A 14,813-nucleotide genomic window follows, 5' to 3' on the forward strand; every position below is an offset into this window, starting at 1 on the left:
CTATCTAAGCTAAAATATGTCAGGTGTCTGATAGGTTACATAAAATAGAAGATTCATTGATGCAGTAAAACAAAGATTTGGTCAAATGTAAAGACGTTTTAAGAAAAATCCTAGGCTACGAATCCATTTCAAGCTAAACATAATGTCATCTTATGAAAAGCAGATCAATATGTAGCAGTGAATGTTTATCATGTTCAAGGCAATAACGTAAAGAAGTTTGTAATGTTTAACGATCATGACTGCGTATTAAGATCATAATAATGATATTCAAATAAGCAATTGCTTAACTATGGTCGATTATATTGGAAAAACCAAGATGAGAGCGGAAGGTGAAGATTTGTGGAAGCAATAAAACAATACAAACGTAGATGTTGAGATAGCACATGATGATTGTCTTGATGGGTAGGCACTTTAACGTATATCACTTGTCGAAGAGTGCCTGCTTTTCAATGTGAAACTGCTTTGTGTTTTAGTCACAATTTTTCTCATCAACTCCATTGATTGAAGTCATTAAGATCCTTCTTGCACTCAGTTCAGTTGCAGAAGAAAAAATAGTATTAGCAGTGGGTGGGAATCGAACCCATGCAATCGAAATTACTACTCCTTTGCCCTAACCCATTAGTAAACGCTGGTTGTGGCAATGCATTCATTTAAAATTTTTTGTATCAAAATCCTGGCGACAAAAAATCACGTGATTGCATCGACCAGTGGAAGATGAATTGTAGACTATGTCACGCATGATTGCGTCGACCAGTGGAATACGTTAAAGCAGTGGTTCCCAACCGGGGGGGAATTCCCCACTAGGGGGGAATTTTGCGATTTTCAGGGGGAAATTTGTTTTTAGGATTGTAAAGATTTTTAAGCCTAGTAGCCTAAGTTGGCCTGGACCAAATCTTTAAAGCGTTAAGGAAGAGCCCTTAACTCCCGATTATTTGAGCAACTGTGCACTGGCATGGATGCGAACCATCACGTAGGCCTACTTCTTTTTCATGCAAATACTCGATGGCTTTCATCAGGAAATGTAACCAAGCGAGTGTTTCAGCTCAGATACGAGTTTAAATTATTTTTTGACCTTTAAATAAAATTGAAATTTGTTTCATTGCTAAATGATGACAAATGGATTAGATTCCTGGCTTATTTGTTTATCTGTTTGGTCCATTGAATAAACTGAATCAGAAAATGCAAGGGAAAAACACCAATATACGGTATATATTCAATCGCCATCTCCGTTTGAAGCAGTTTGCGCATCAACAATTCAACATGGGCTATCTGTATCCATGCGCCATTGACATATTGATACCATGTGAATTTACAAACTGTACTGCTTCCATGCTGGCTCAAGGCAGGTTGGAAGAGAGTGATTGATTTATGTCACTGTCATAAGGAGATTGTCTTATTAAGGTATTATGGAAGGCTATGCTGTCCTGATCGCGGGGGGACTACGTTTTGTCTGGCTTCTACCTTTCGACCAGCCTGGCTTGGGTAGCTCTTTCCAGGAGCAAATGCCGGTACCACTCAACATTTAAAGATGCTTTGGAAGCTTTCACTAGCAAGCTTGATGATTGAAAGAGAAAAGTTAGAATGAACAATTGAACCTGCCACCATATTTAACGAATTATCATCGGTGCTGACTGTTGACGGCAAAGAACAAGAGTTGGAAAAAGAATTGATTTTGCAACATCACACAGCATTAGAACTGGAATTCATTCGATATTTTCCTGAACTTTATGACCACGAGCTTGATTTAATACTAAATTAATTCACATTGTTGATGGAAAAACTTCCCGATAAATTGCAGAATGAATTTTTAGAAGTTCTCAAAACGAATTCTTGCGCAAGAGACTTATTCAGAGAAAAAAATCAATGTTAACACAGACCTTTTAAAGTACATGTAGTTCAAACAGAAATGTACTTTAAAAGGTCTGTGTTAATATTACTGCATTCAATTTTTTTCACTAAATTAGATGCTTTTGTATCTGCTTTACGCGGATCCTCTATTGACTTTACGTTAATCAGGGTTTAAAGTGTCAAAATTCTTTTTTTTTCATTCAAAAAAATCAATCACTGGATTTTGGCCATTAACGTGTAATTCCTATCCCAAAAAAGCAGAGAGAGCTATTTGAAGTATCCTTCCGTTTGCTTCCACTTATCTATGCAAATCAGGTTTTTCAACTCTTGCAGATGAAAAGAAAACAGAGAAACAGATTAGACGTGGAGAATGATATTCGTTATGCTCTTTCCAATAAATTTACTCTTCCTCCACATTCATCAGTTGTCGAAGCAAAAAATCACAAGCTTCACACAGACTGTTAAATGCATTGACCAGTGTTGTACGCGTCATTGAAATAAATTGACGGCGTCAGCGTCAGCGCGAATGGCCTAAAAACTTTACGGCGTAAAGTACTGCGTAAGCTCTTAAAGAAATTGACGGCGTCAGCGTCAGCGCTAATTTCTAGCGCTATTTTTTGCCAGCGTCTTATAAAACGGAAATATTTCAACCAAGTTTAGGCTAACAATAGCTAAAAATAAAGAGCAGATATTATGTTTTGAGACTGTATTGTAATTAGCTGCTTAGCCTATTAGTTATTTCCTTACAGAAAAAGCAAGCATTTCAAAACGTTTGTCTGACAATTTGCTGCGTTTGGGACGCATAGCCTAGGCTATTGTCCTTTCCAAGTGAAAACATGCGTTCCACAGCAGCGCTGGTTGGTATTGGTGTGTTGTATTTCAAAAATAAACTGAAAACGTTTACTCGGAAAGGTATCACTGTTCCTAACGTGCTGTGATAGTTTAGCATGTATAAATCTTTTAACCAGGTTCACTGCACCAACATCGCTCTTTTCAGAGGCATAAAGCTCTTGAAATAAAGTATCTTCAACGTTCCGCGAAGCCGATCATGGATTTTTCGCTTTCTGTCTCTGATCTCTCGTTCTCAATACATGGGTGATCACTAGGGCCCGCAAAAGTCAATAAAGTCAAAAATTTTTAAGGACCTCGTCTATCCACGAATCCAAGAATAAAGTTATTTTTAGTACCTAGGGGACTGTTTCTAAGAAGTTTATAGGTCAAAATAAAGTCAAAATTGACAATAAAGTCAAAATTTTCAATAAAGTCAAAATTTGTCAAATTATGGCTTTTGACAAACTTTTTGTGTTTCTTGATAGTAATTGTTGTCAAAATCCTCGTGGAAGCATTGCAAATCAGGCACTGCGACACAATTAAACCATATTAACCCATGAAAGCAGGAAATATGTCACAATGCTGACGGATCAGCAGTACCTTTTATCGCAAATTGCCCATTGTTTATTCATTGTTACGTATTTAAATATTTTTTATAAAAAGCTCCATCTTCACAAACGTAGTCTTTTCGAAAATCAACAGTTTGGATTTTAGGAATAGCCAAGCTAAATCGTCTTCAGCAAAAGTTAGACAGATTTGTGGAGATTTTCCTATCGCCGAAAAACACGACGCACTTTTTATAATCCATAAAAACCTTGACTTTTCGACAAAATATTACGTTTGGGTCTGAAATCGACAAAATATTATGTTTGAGTAACTGGTATCAATTCAAGGAAGAAATGTGACCTTTACAAATAAGCAATTTCGTTAGGTCAAAATAAAGTCAAAATTTGATAAAAATAAAGTCAAAAAATTTTTTTTTTAGGTCAAAATAAAAATGGCCCTAGACTGATCACCATTTGGCGAACTTCTTCCGCGTGTATTCCAGGGAGCCATTCCAACCAACGCAAAAGCCGGTAATTCGGATGAGTCGCGCTGGCCAGAATACATTGTGAAACCATAGGTGAAACTCTAATTGTGAAACGAGATTTTTCATTTTTTTTCCATGAAAATAAAAAATGACGCATAGCGCTTGACGCTTAAAATCGGCAAAATAGTTGACGGCGCTATCACTTCCGTCAACTGAAAAATAAATTGACGGCGCTAGCCTCAGCGTCAACAAAAAGTTGACGCCGTCAAATGACGCCGTCAAATTGACGGCGTCAACGTACAACACTGGCATTGACTCTTATATTTTGAATGTCGTTGGCTCCAGCTCGTGTCCGATCGAATTTGGCTTTGGATGGTGATGTCATATGTGGCTTTGAAGCAGTGACGATCGGTGAGGGAAAGCAAGGAAAGCAGTGCTTACCTTAGCAAAAACTATGCAAAATATAATGACTGAATTCTAGGTTTAACTTCTTATTATTTTTATCACGTCTATTTTAACTTGAAAATTAATGTATTTGTGACTAGAATTACTCGTAACGCTTGTGAGTAGTCTAAGTCCTCACCAAACCGCATGTCTTGCCTATAAATGCCAATTGACGCAAACGCTTCTGTCAGAAACAACCACTGAAGCTCCAGGGAAATCAACTATCAAAGTTGCTTTCCCAGGTTCAAAAAATGTCAAAAAACGCCTTCGTTTTATCCAATCCTCACCCGTTTTGCAAAACGTCACCAGCTGCTTAGCCAATCAGATGTGTTATGGTTATGGTATGGTTAGTTGTGCTTACCCAGTGACGTCAATGCGTACATTCGCTAGAGCGACTAGACTAACTCGTCAGAATGGTCTCTCGTCACGGTACACGCACAGCATCATAATGCCAAAAAGCTTCTTGCTGTTTTTTGATGTCTCCTCGCCATGTACTTTAGCCTACTGTACTAGCTTTCATAGTCATGCCTTTGCCCTTTTTACAGCGTTGATATAACGTTACTTCGCCAATGAACGTTCAGGTGCGGATGCAATATTTAGTTTGTTTAGCTTCTATACGCAGGAGGCAAACTTATCCAGCTTTTTGTACAAATTGCTTGCGGTTGTAATGTTTCGGCCTAAGTGTTAGTTTTTGTAGTGTAGGCCTAACTGAATATCTGAGAATGAACATTCAAGACGAATTAAACATTTAGACAACTATTATTCCATGTCTAACACAGGATTTTGCTCCTGCAACGTTAAAATTAAGATTGTTCATGACTTCTAAACATTAAATGGATGTATGATCACGACATAGGCGAAGCACAATTTGACAGATTTTTATTTTTGATTTGTTTTGGAAATGCTCTCAGAGCGCACCAAATTGGATGTTTTTTTCAAAAATTTCTGGGGGAGGCCCCCCAGACCTCCCTCTGCAAGTGTTGCCTTCGGCAACACGCCTTCGGGCTTCACCCGACGGTTACGCCCTCCGTGCCTACTACCTTGCTGCAGCATATTTCCATGTTGCTTTCCCAACGGTCTAAGCCACCGAACGTCACTGCTTTGGAGGCCCAGTCTATGATGGAAAGGACGTTTGAAAAAATCACATTGGATGGATGGTGGGGGACGTGGTAGTTTTAGCTTTTCTTTTCTAGTGTTTCGTTTGTCATAGGCTTTTTATATCCTGTTTTTTTTTCGAAAATTTTCGTGCCTTCCTTAGTTCTTTTTCTCCAGAGTGATCTGTCACTAGCAAGTTGTTCCCATGAATCCAGATCAATGTTTGCATGGTTGAGGGAGACTTTCAGCTGGTCTTTGTGTCTCTTTTTTTTTTTCTTTGAATAAAATACTTTTCAGCAACGTTCTTCATTAATTAAATTCTTTTAGTATGAAAAGGAATATTACAGGCTAAAAGGCTGATTACTAATGAAAGTTTAGTCTATCTTACAAGACTTAAATTAAAATATTAATGTAAACGAGTTTTTAACAAACTAAATTTATAGTGGGGGGAATTTAGATGTGAATATTGACTGAAAGGGTCTACCGGATAAAAAAAGGTTGGGAACCACCGCGTTAAAGTGTCTACCGTCTTCATGAAGGGTAGGCACTTTTCCCATCAATCATGCACTTTTCCCATCACAATTCCCATGAATCCAGATCAATGTTTGCATGGTTGAGGGAGACTTCCAGCTGGTCTTTGTGTCTCTTTTTTTTTTTTTTTGAATAAAATACTTTTCAGCAACGTTCTTCATTAATTAAATTCTTTTAGTATGAAAAGGAATATTACAGGCTAAAAGGCTGATTACTAATGAAAGTTTAGTTTATCTTACAAGACTTAAATTAAAATATTAATGTAAACGAGTTTTTAACAAACTAAATTTATAGTGGGGGGAATTTAGATGTGAATATTGACTGAAAGGGTCTACCGGATAAAAAAGGTTGGGAACCACCGCGTTAAAGTGTCTACCGTCTTCATGAAGGGTAGGCACTTTTACGTATTATACGTTTTTCTTCAACTGAACTGAGTGCAAGAAGAATCGTAGAGAAAAAAAAAAAAAAATCGTGGTAAAAAAAAAAAGACTGCAAACAATGGAGTTTATGAGAAAAGTTGTGACTAAAACACCAGTAATGTCATATACGATACGCATGGTTGCGGTTACCTCTTCGGGCAGTGTAATACGTAAAAGTGCCTATCTTCATAAAGATGATGATGATAATGAACATGTATGATTAACGATTATATTGAGTATTTAATTGTGCCCGGCTAGCTCAGTCGGTAGAGCGTTGGACTCTTAATATAACGGTCGTGGGTTCGAGCCCCACGTTGGGCGAATCACTTGGCAAGACCGTCGATATGAACCGGAACTTCTCATGTTGAAGTTCCTCTAACGATGTTTGTTTATCTTTATCCTGCATTGCGGGAAAGCGGACTTGAGCGCTATGCATCGGTGTAGGCCTACGCCTTCCGACTTACACCTGACCCACGCTGCAGCCGACGGCAATGTCTGTTTCCGGTTGTCTACTCTACTTACGACTTACATTTGGTACTACCCATTACTCGAAATCGATCACTGGGTAGAGGCAATTATCGTAAAGTTTCTTGCCCAAAGAAACAACAGCAAGTGCGGGTGGCTAGAGTCGAACATGCAGGCTCTCGACTGCGAGCCCAACGCGCTAACCACTGGGTCACTGCTAAGACCTTCAACGTTGCTCATTAGCTTGGACAGAGCCTGTGGATAAGCGGCGTGTCGTAGCCATGTCAACACAAACGTAACCAATTTTTTATCATCTTTTTCCGTCTGTGGAAGTGAAACGAGAGCTTTTCGAAACAAACTTTTTGTAGAAGCACTGAAATGTCAGCCCAGAGAAATGACCTACAATCCCTATGGCACGGTAAGCACTTAAACATAAACATGTTTGGTAAAACAAATCAATCATTACACCATTCAAAAGTTACAGGATTAGCGTATCAGTTCGAATAACGTATCAATCGTATAAATTAGAAGTTATGGAAGAGAGAAAATACACAAAAATTTCTGATACAAAATAAAACCAGTGAACATTCCGCAGTAGCAAGCGTGGTCTAGTCGGTTAAGGTTAGGGAATACATTTCGATGACCTGGATTTGATTCCCACCCCTGTCATAACTTTTTTCTTCTGTAAATACAAACCAAGTTCAACCCTCTTGCTGAATGCTAGAAGGGTCACAATTGGACAATAGTCACTTAAACATATAGCCTATTCTGATTGATTAGTGGTGTCTTACATGCAATTGTCATGTTTAAGTGGCTACCTACCCTATGGCCCACCGTGGCCTCTCAATTTTCATTGCATGTTTGTTTCCGACTAAAATCCAAGCTTGCTTGTATACCCCGACGGTCTCATGGTGTAACGGTTAGCACTCAGGACTCTGAATCCTGCGATCCGAGTTCAAATCTCGGTGAGACCTTGTTTGTTTGTTGACATTTTATGTAACGACTAATTTTTTTTATAGTAACGAAAGGCAAGTCGAAACATTGTCTTGCATCTAAAACACTTGGATTTGGATGTCAAATTGGTGGATCGTTACCTAAACAAAGCTTTTAGTTTTCACATCTTATGTATAGCCTACTTTAAAATTTCAATAATATTTTCTTGTTTTGGTGTTAGCTCCTGGTGGCGAGAACTAATTTTTTACACCTACAGAATGTTGACTTATCTCAAACTTCACTCAGAGGCTACTAAAGAGCAGCCAATGTTTGGTTCTCTCAACTACCTAGTCCAGGGATACCTAACCTAGTCACCGTGATACAACACACAAGATAAAAAACGAGACTCCCTGTTTAGTGTGAAGCTCGACTACCAAGTGGAAGCGCTTGTCGTAGCAGGATATGCCCATTGGACGGTCTCGGTGCCAGAAAAATAAAAAGTAAAGCCTGGTTGCATTTTCCGACCTACTTTAAACTCATGTTCGCTGAATTACTCAACATCTAATGCATTTGAACCTTTTTGAAAATGAAGCGATCGAAAGTAATTCTTTGGTGTGCCAACGTGTAGACACATCGGTCTCGTGGTGTAACGGTTAGCACTCAGGACTTTGAATCCTGCGATCCGAGTTCAAATCTCGGTGAGACCTATTGCTAAAATAAGCTTTTTTAAATTCGAATATTTTTTGAAATATTGTTTCATTACCAAAAAGTATGAGGCATACCTGTTACGGCCAATCTCTGTACAAATCAAACGTCATATAAAACCGTTCAAGTCTACTGAATATTACGTCATGGAAGTTGCTAGAAAATGTGCCAAAATTGCACCATCGTTCATAGACTTGTGTCAAACTTGTTTGGACTTGTTTGGGCCTGTTTAAACAGGAAATATTACATCAGCTTTAAACACCTGTTGGAATGACTTCATAATTGTCTTCATTTATTGCGTCACAGTTACTTTCTATGTGAATTTGAGATATTGATATCTATTCTGGTCATTCGTAAAATGATTGTTTGAAAGTTGGCCGCACATTTAACTGTTGGCTTAGTGCTTGCTAGCTGGACAAAGGTTCCGTCTTTTATCCAAGTAATCTGTTGTGTAGTGACAGTTTAAGTGGTGTAGGCGTTGCACCCCCTCGTTTTCGGTAGCCTCGGGCTAAATTTACAGGAATACACTGTTTGAAAAGAAGTTCAAGTGTGTGTTTCTTCGGTCATTATATACAGACGAACGGATTAGGGAACTTTATGTTAAAATTTTCCCAAGAAGAGATTATGGTTTACCGCTGTGACCATGAAAAATAAAAGACGATTCTCTGTCTAGTGTTTGGCACAGAAGCACTTAGAAGCAAAGAAATAATAAAAGAAGATCTTATTGGTTGGTAGTCTAAAGAAGCAAAGAAAATTAAAGACATTTCTTCTCGGTAGGCAACTGAAGAACTTTAAGCTAAAAAGTAAAGACATTTCTTCTCAGTTTGGTACAGAAGAAAAATAACTTTGACATTCATTGGCAAGAAAGAAGATTAAAGGCAATCCATCTGTGCTTGAAGATTCAAGTGGAAGAATCCAAGCAAGTTTTGTGGACGTTTGGACTTCACATACTCGTACAGCTACGGTATCGTGCATTTAAATTCTTTTTTGTATTTTTACGGTCTTTGCAGTTAAGTTTTTTATAACTACTGTAATTTTGTGTGTTTGTGTAACTTAATTTTTTAATTGTTAAATTTAGCCCTAACATTTAATATGTCTACACTCGGTGGTGACAGGGACTCGACCGCCGTCGACTCGACTGAGTTTAAGCCTGATGATGTTCTTTGCGGTCGGGCAGGCCATTCTGGGGAGGGACCCATTAACGATGAGGCTAAGTCAGTTCGAGAGGCCCGGCATCTTAGACGGGATATTTTGACTCAAATTGGGAAACTTTCTGTGGCCCTAGGTTCTTTGAGTGATAAGCAGGAACTGTTAATTTTTAGATCTAATTTATCTACTTTAGAAGAGGAATTAAGGCATTTCCATGCTCTTTTGAGTAAAATTGTTAACTCTGCAATCTTGGCAGAACTTCGTGATAGGGTAGATCCCGAATTTAACTCGTTAAAAAATAACTTCGAACAAAAAGAAAGTGATTTCTCAGATAGGTTAGATGCTGACATACATCCTGAGGATAGCGCCTCAAATGTAAGCACTAGGATGTCTGAGAGCTCGTCACGGATAGTTGCACAAATTAACCTACAGCTAAGACGAGAGGAGCTCCAGATCCAAGCCGAGGCCGAAGCAAGAGCTGCTGAGGCCATAGCGAGAGCTGAGACCATACGAGTTGAGGCCGAAGCGAGAGCTGCTGAGGCCGCCGCGAGAGCTGAGGCCGTACGAGCTGAGGCTGCCGCGAAAGCCGAAGCGAGAGCTGCTGAGTTCGCACTCAAAGACGCACAGTTGAGGGCTGAACAACGTAAGGAGGTAGCTTTAGCTGAATATCGTTCTGAGTTGGGCTCCCGGCGTAGCTCTAGGAAGGGCTCTTCTAGGCATTCCAGAAGTGAACATCAATCGCAGTTTAATTTACCTAACCTTTTCCAGACGCCTGTTCAATCTGTAAGTGGACCTGTACAATCCACATGTTTTCCAGCTGTTTCAGGAGGTCTCGGGGCCGCGGCTAAGGGTCTTCCGAAGGCTGTAGAGCCAAGGTCTGCAAATTACAACCGAACTCCTCCCCCAGAGCGTACAGGTCACGGGGCCGCCATTAGCAGTAATGCTTTGCCCCCTTCAAAGTTTTCTGCGCCGCTAGTTGCTGATCGCCCAGCTACACGTAATTTAGGTGGTTGTGAGAGGCGTATCGTGTCTCCTGATTTTAACGTGTTTGAGGATCGTGATCAGGCTGTGCATGTGACTGAGCCCACTCAGCCCCTTAAGGGATATAGCTTGTCTTCTCCCGCTAAATCGAGTTCTCAACAGCAGGATTGCTTTTTTGAATACCAAAATAGTAGGACGTTCTTCGATAAGGCGGCCTTGATTGGTTACGATGGTAATAATATGCCATTTGTCTTCTTTAAAAATCGTGTTATGGCCTTGATGGCAGCTTCGCCCTTTAAGGGAACTCGTTTGACTTTGTTGCAAGCAGCTTGTGTTAGAACAGCTGCACAAACGATTGCTAATTTGGTTTCCGACACTCCTGGCTTGTCAGAGGAAGACAGGATAGAAATGTCGTTATCTCGCTTGTCCCAACGTTTTGGAGTTCGTGGAGGTCTTTTCGCAGAACCAGAAATTAGAAAGTATCGCTATGGTAGCAAATTGACTTCTATCTCTTCCAGTGATTTGAAAGAGTTTAAAGATGAATTGTCGCAGTGTTTGCTTTACGCGAAAGCTTATGGTCAGCGTGATAAATTAGAAGGACGTTTTGTTTTGGATTTGGCTAAACGACTCCCGTTTGACGCTAAGCAGCGTTATCTTGACTTTTTAGGTGATCAGTATGGTAGCACTGAGGAACCTACTTTTCAGAGTTTGTTTGATTTTGTAGTACGGGAGGAAACGCGCAAGTCGACTGATTTTAGCATTATGCTAATGGGCGATTCTGGTGAGTCGCAGCATTTTAAAAAGTTTGGCAAAGGAAAATTGCCTTCATGTCCGGTTAGGCAGACGTCGGTAAAACCCCATGATAATGTGATTTCAGGGAGTTCGCAGTACTCGACTGCTGTTGGCGCACCGCGCGGCGGTGTGGCCAGACATAGTGACATACCGGCGTGTTTTTGCTGTTCATTCTTTGCATGCCCTTTGTATTTGCGTATTAACTTAAACGTGAGTGATTCAAAAAATTTGTGTATCGTGTGTTTTATTCATTGGCTCACGATTGTCCTTCAATTCTTTTTTAGTTATGCCATGTTAGACTGTCATAACTAGGGGCCGCTATGTTACGGCCAATCTCTGTACAAATCAAACGTCATATAAAACCGTTCAAGTCTACTGAATATTACGTCATGGAAGTTGCTAGAAAATGTGCCAAAATTGCACCATCGTTCATAGACTTGTGTCAAACTTGTTTGGACTTGTTTGGGCCTGTTTAAACAGGAAATATTACATCAGCTTTAAACACCTGTTGGAATGACTTCATAATTGTCTTCATTTATTGCGTCACAGTTACTTTCTATGTGAATTTGAGATATTGATATCTATTCTGGTCATTCGTAAAATGATTGTTTGAAAGTTGGCCGCACATTTAACTGTTGGCTTAGTGCTTGCTAGCTGGACAAAGGTTCCGTCTTTTATCCAAGTAATCTGTTGTGTAGTGACAGTTTAAGTGGTGTAGGCGTTGCACCCCCTCGTTTTCGGTAGCCTCGGGCTAAATTTACAGGAATACACTGTTTGAAAAGAAGTTCAAGTGTGTGTTTCTTCGGTCATTATATACAGACGAACGGATTAGGGAACTTTATGTTAAAATTTTCCCAAGAAGAGATTATGGTTTACCGCTGTGACCAATACCCAAGACACAAGATTTGAAGAAGGATGAAATTCAAATGAGAAGAACGATTTCGCCATGTCAATAGACCTATCTAAGCTAAAATATGTCGGGTGTCTCATAGGTTACATAAAATAGAAGATTCATTGATGCAGTAAAACAAAGATTTGGTCAAATGTAAAGACGATTTAAGGAAAATCCTAGGCTACGAATCCATTTGAAGCTAAACATACTGTCATCTTATGAAAAGCAGATCAATATGTAGCAGTGAATGTTTATCATGTTCAAGGCAATATCGTAAAGAAGTTTGTAATGTGAAAAGATCATGACTACGGATAAAGATCATTATAATGATATTCAAATAAGAAATTGCTTAACTGGTCGCTTATATTGAAAAAACCAAGATGAGAGCAGAAGATGAAGATTTGTGGAAGCAATAAAACAATACAAACGTAGATGTTGAGATAGCACATGATGATTGTCTTCATGAAGATGATGATGATAATGAACATGTCTGATTAACGATTATATTGAGTGTTTAATTGTGCCCGGCTAGCTCAGTCGGTAGAGCGTTGGACTCTTAATCCAACGGTCGTGGGTTCGAGCCCCACGTTGGGCGAATGTTTTTATCGTCAAGTGAAGCACCAGCTCAATCTCGTATCATTACACCATGTTGTTACCAATTAAAAGTCAAGCTTGCTTGTTTATATCAGCTTTTGTTCAATTTTTGGAGATTTATCAAAATCTAAAGGTTTACATTGAAATGAATTTCAGGCTTTGTTGTATAGTTATGTAAAATTTCTTGAAATAGTAAAATTGGATAAAAATGCGTCACAAAGTGGGCGGAGCGCTTAGATAAAACTAGAAAAATGCATTTTTGCTTCTTGTCTATCGCCGGACGTTGTGGCATGCTTTTGTAATCCAGCTACTTGGAGGCTTGAGTTGGTGGACGGCTTGAAGCCTGCAGCTGTGCGCGCCAAGACCTGCTCGACCAGGAACTTGGCCAGACCGTCGATATGAACCGGAACTTCTCATGTTGAAGTTCCTCCAATGATGCTAAGATCTTCAACGTTGCTCATTAGCTGGGTCAGATCTTGTGGACAAGCAGCGTGTCGTAGCGAAGTGGCTACCCTATAGCCCACTCAATTTTCATTGCACGTTTGTTTCCGACTAAAATCCAAGCTTGCTTGTCTTATATCCTGACGGTCTCATGGTGTGACGGTTAGCACTCAGGACTCTGAATCCTGCGATCAGAGTTCAAATATCGGTGAGACCTTGTTTGTTTGTTGACATTTTATGTAACAACTAATTTTTTTTTATAGTAACGAAAGGCAAGTCGAAACATTGTCTTGCATCAAAAACACTTGGATTTGGATGTCAAATTGGTGGATCGTTACCTAAACAAAGCTTTTATTTTTCACATTGTATATTATGTTCTTTAAAATTTCAATAACATTTTCTTGTTTTGGTTTGAGCTCTGGTGGCGAGGACTAATTTTTTACACCTACACAATGTTGACTTATCTCAAACTTCACTCAGAGGCTACTAAAGAGCAGCCAATGTTTGGTTCTCTCATCTACCTAGTCACCGTGATACCACACTCACAAGAAGAATACAAACGCCACTCTCTGTTTAGTGTGAAGCCCGACTACCAAGTGGAAGCGCTTGTCGTAGCAGGATATGCCCATTGGACGGTTTCGGTGTCAGAAATATAAAAATAAAGCCTGGTTGCAGTCTCCGACCTACTTTAAACTCATGTTCGCTGGATTACTCGAAATCTATTGCATTTGAACCATTTTGAAAATGAAGTGATCAACCAAGCGATCGAAAGTAATTCTTTGGTGTGCCAACGTGTAGACACATCGGTCTCGTGGTGTAACGGTTAGCACTCAGGACTTTGAATCCTGCAATCCGAGTTCAAATCTCGGTGAGACCTATTGCTTAAAATAAGCTTTTTTAAATTCGAATATTTTTTGAAATATTGTTTCATTACCAAAAAGTATGAGGCATACCCAAGACACAAGATTTGAAGAAGGATGAAATTCAAATGAGAAGAACGATTTTGCCATGTCAATAGACCTATCTAAGCTAAAATATGTCGGGTGTCTGATAGGCTACACAAAATAGAAGACATCATTGATGCAGTAAAACAAAGATTTGGTCAAATGTAAAGACGATTTAAGGAAAATTCTAGGCTACGAATCCATTTGAAGCTAAACATACTGTCATCTTATGAAAAGCAGATCAATATGTAGCAGTGAATGTTTATCATGTTCAAGGCAATAATGTAAAGAAGTTTGTAATGTTTAACGATCATGACTGCGTATTAAGATCATAACAATGATATTCAAATAAGAAATTGCTTAACTGATTGATTATATTGAAAAAACCAAGATGAGAGCAGAAGATGAAGATTTGTGGACGCAATAAAACAATACAAACGTAGATGTTGATATAGCACATGATGATTGTCTTGATGGGTAGGCACTTTAACGCATATCACTTGTCGAAGAGTGCCTGCTTTTCAATGTGAAACTGCTTTGTGTTTAAGTCACAATTTTTCTCATCAACTCCATTGATTGAAGTCATTAAGATCCTTCTTGCACTCAGTTCAGTTGCAGAAGAAAAAATAGTATTAGCAGAGGGTGGAAATCGAACCCATGCAATCGAAATTACTACTCCTTTGCCCTAACCCATTAGCAAACCCTGGTTGTGGCAATGC

The 14,813-nt window shown here is 39.2% G+C and overlaps 5 non-coding genes across 5 annotated transcripts; all 5 read left to right on the forward strand.

Moving 5' to 3' along the window:
- The first annotated feature begins 6,446 nt into the window (after positions 1–6,446).
- On the forward strand, positions 6,447–6,519 carry Trnak-cuu (transfer RNA lysine (anticodon CUU)). Its single transcript has one exon. It is a non-coding gene; the product is annotated as a tRNA-Lys (tRNA).
- Positions 6,520–7,565: 1,046 nt separating this feature from the next.
- Trnaq-cug (transfer RNA glutamine (anticodon CUG)) lies at positions 7,566–7,637 on the forward strand. The gene has a single exon. It is a non-coding gene; the product is annotated as a tRNA-Gln (tRNA).
- Positions 7,638–8,231: 594 nt separating this feature from the next.
- Positions 8,232–8,303, forward strand: Trnaq-uug (transfer RNA glutamine (anticodon UUG)). The gene has a single exon. It is a non-coding gene; the product is annotated as a tRNA-Gln (tRNA).
- Positions 8,304–12,637: 4,334 nt separating this feature from the next.
- On the forward strand, positions 12,638–12,710 carry Trnak-cuu (transfer RNA lysine (anticodon CUU)). The gene has a single exon. It is a non-coding gene; the product is annotated as a tRNA-Lys (tRNA).
- Positions 12,711–13,955: 1,245 nt separating this feature from the next.
- On the forward strand, positions 13,956–14,027 carry Trnaq-uug (transfer RNA glutamine (anticodon UUG)). Its single transcript has one exon. It is a non-coding gene; the product is annotated as a tRNA-Gln (tRNA).
- Positions 14,028–14,813: the final 786 nt, after the last annotated feature.

This window comes from Aplidium turbinatum, chromosome 9, assembly GCF_918807975.1.
Source record: "Aplidium turbinatum chromosome 9, kaAplTurb1.1, whole genome shotgun sequence".
Taxonomy (NCBI): domain Eukaryota; kingdom Metazoa; phylum Chordata; class Ascidiacea; order Aplousobranchia; family Polyclinidae; genus Aplidium; species Aplidium turbinatum.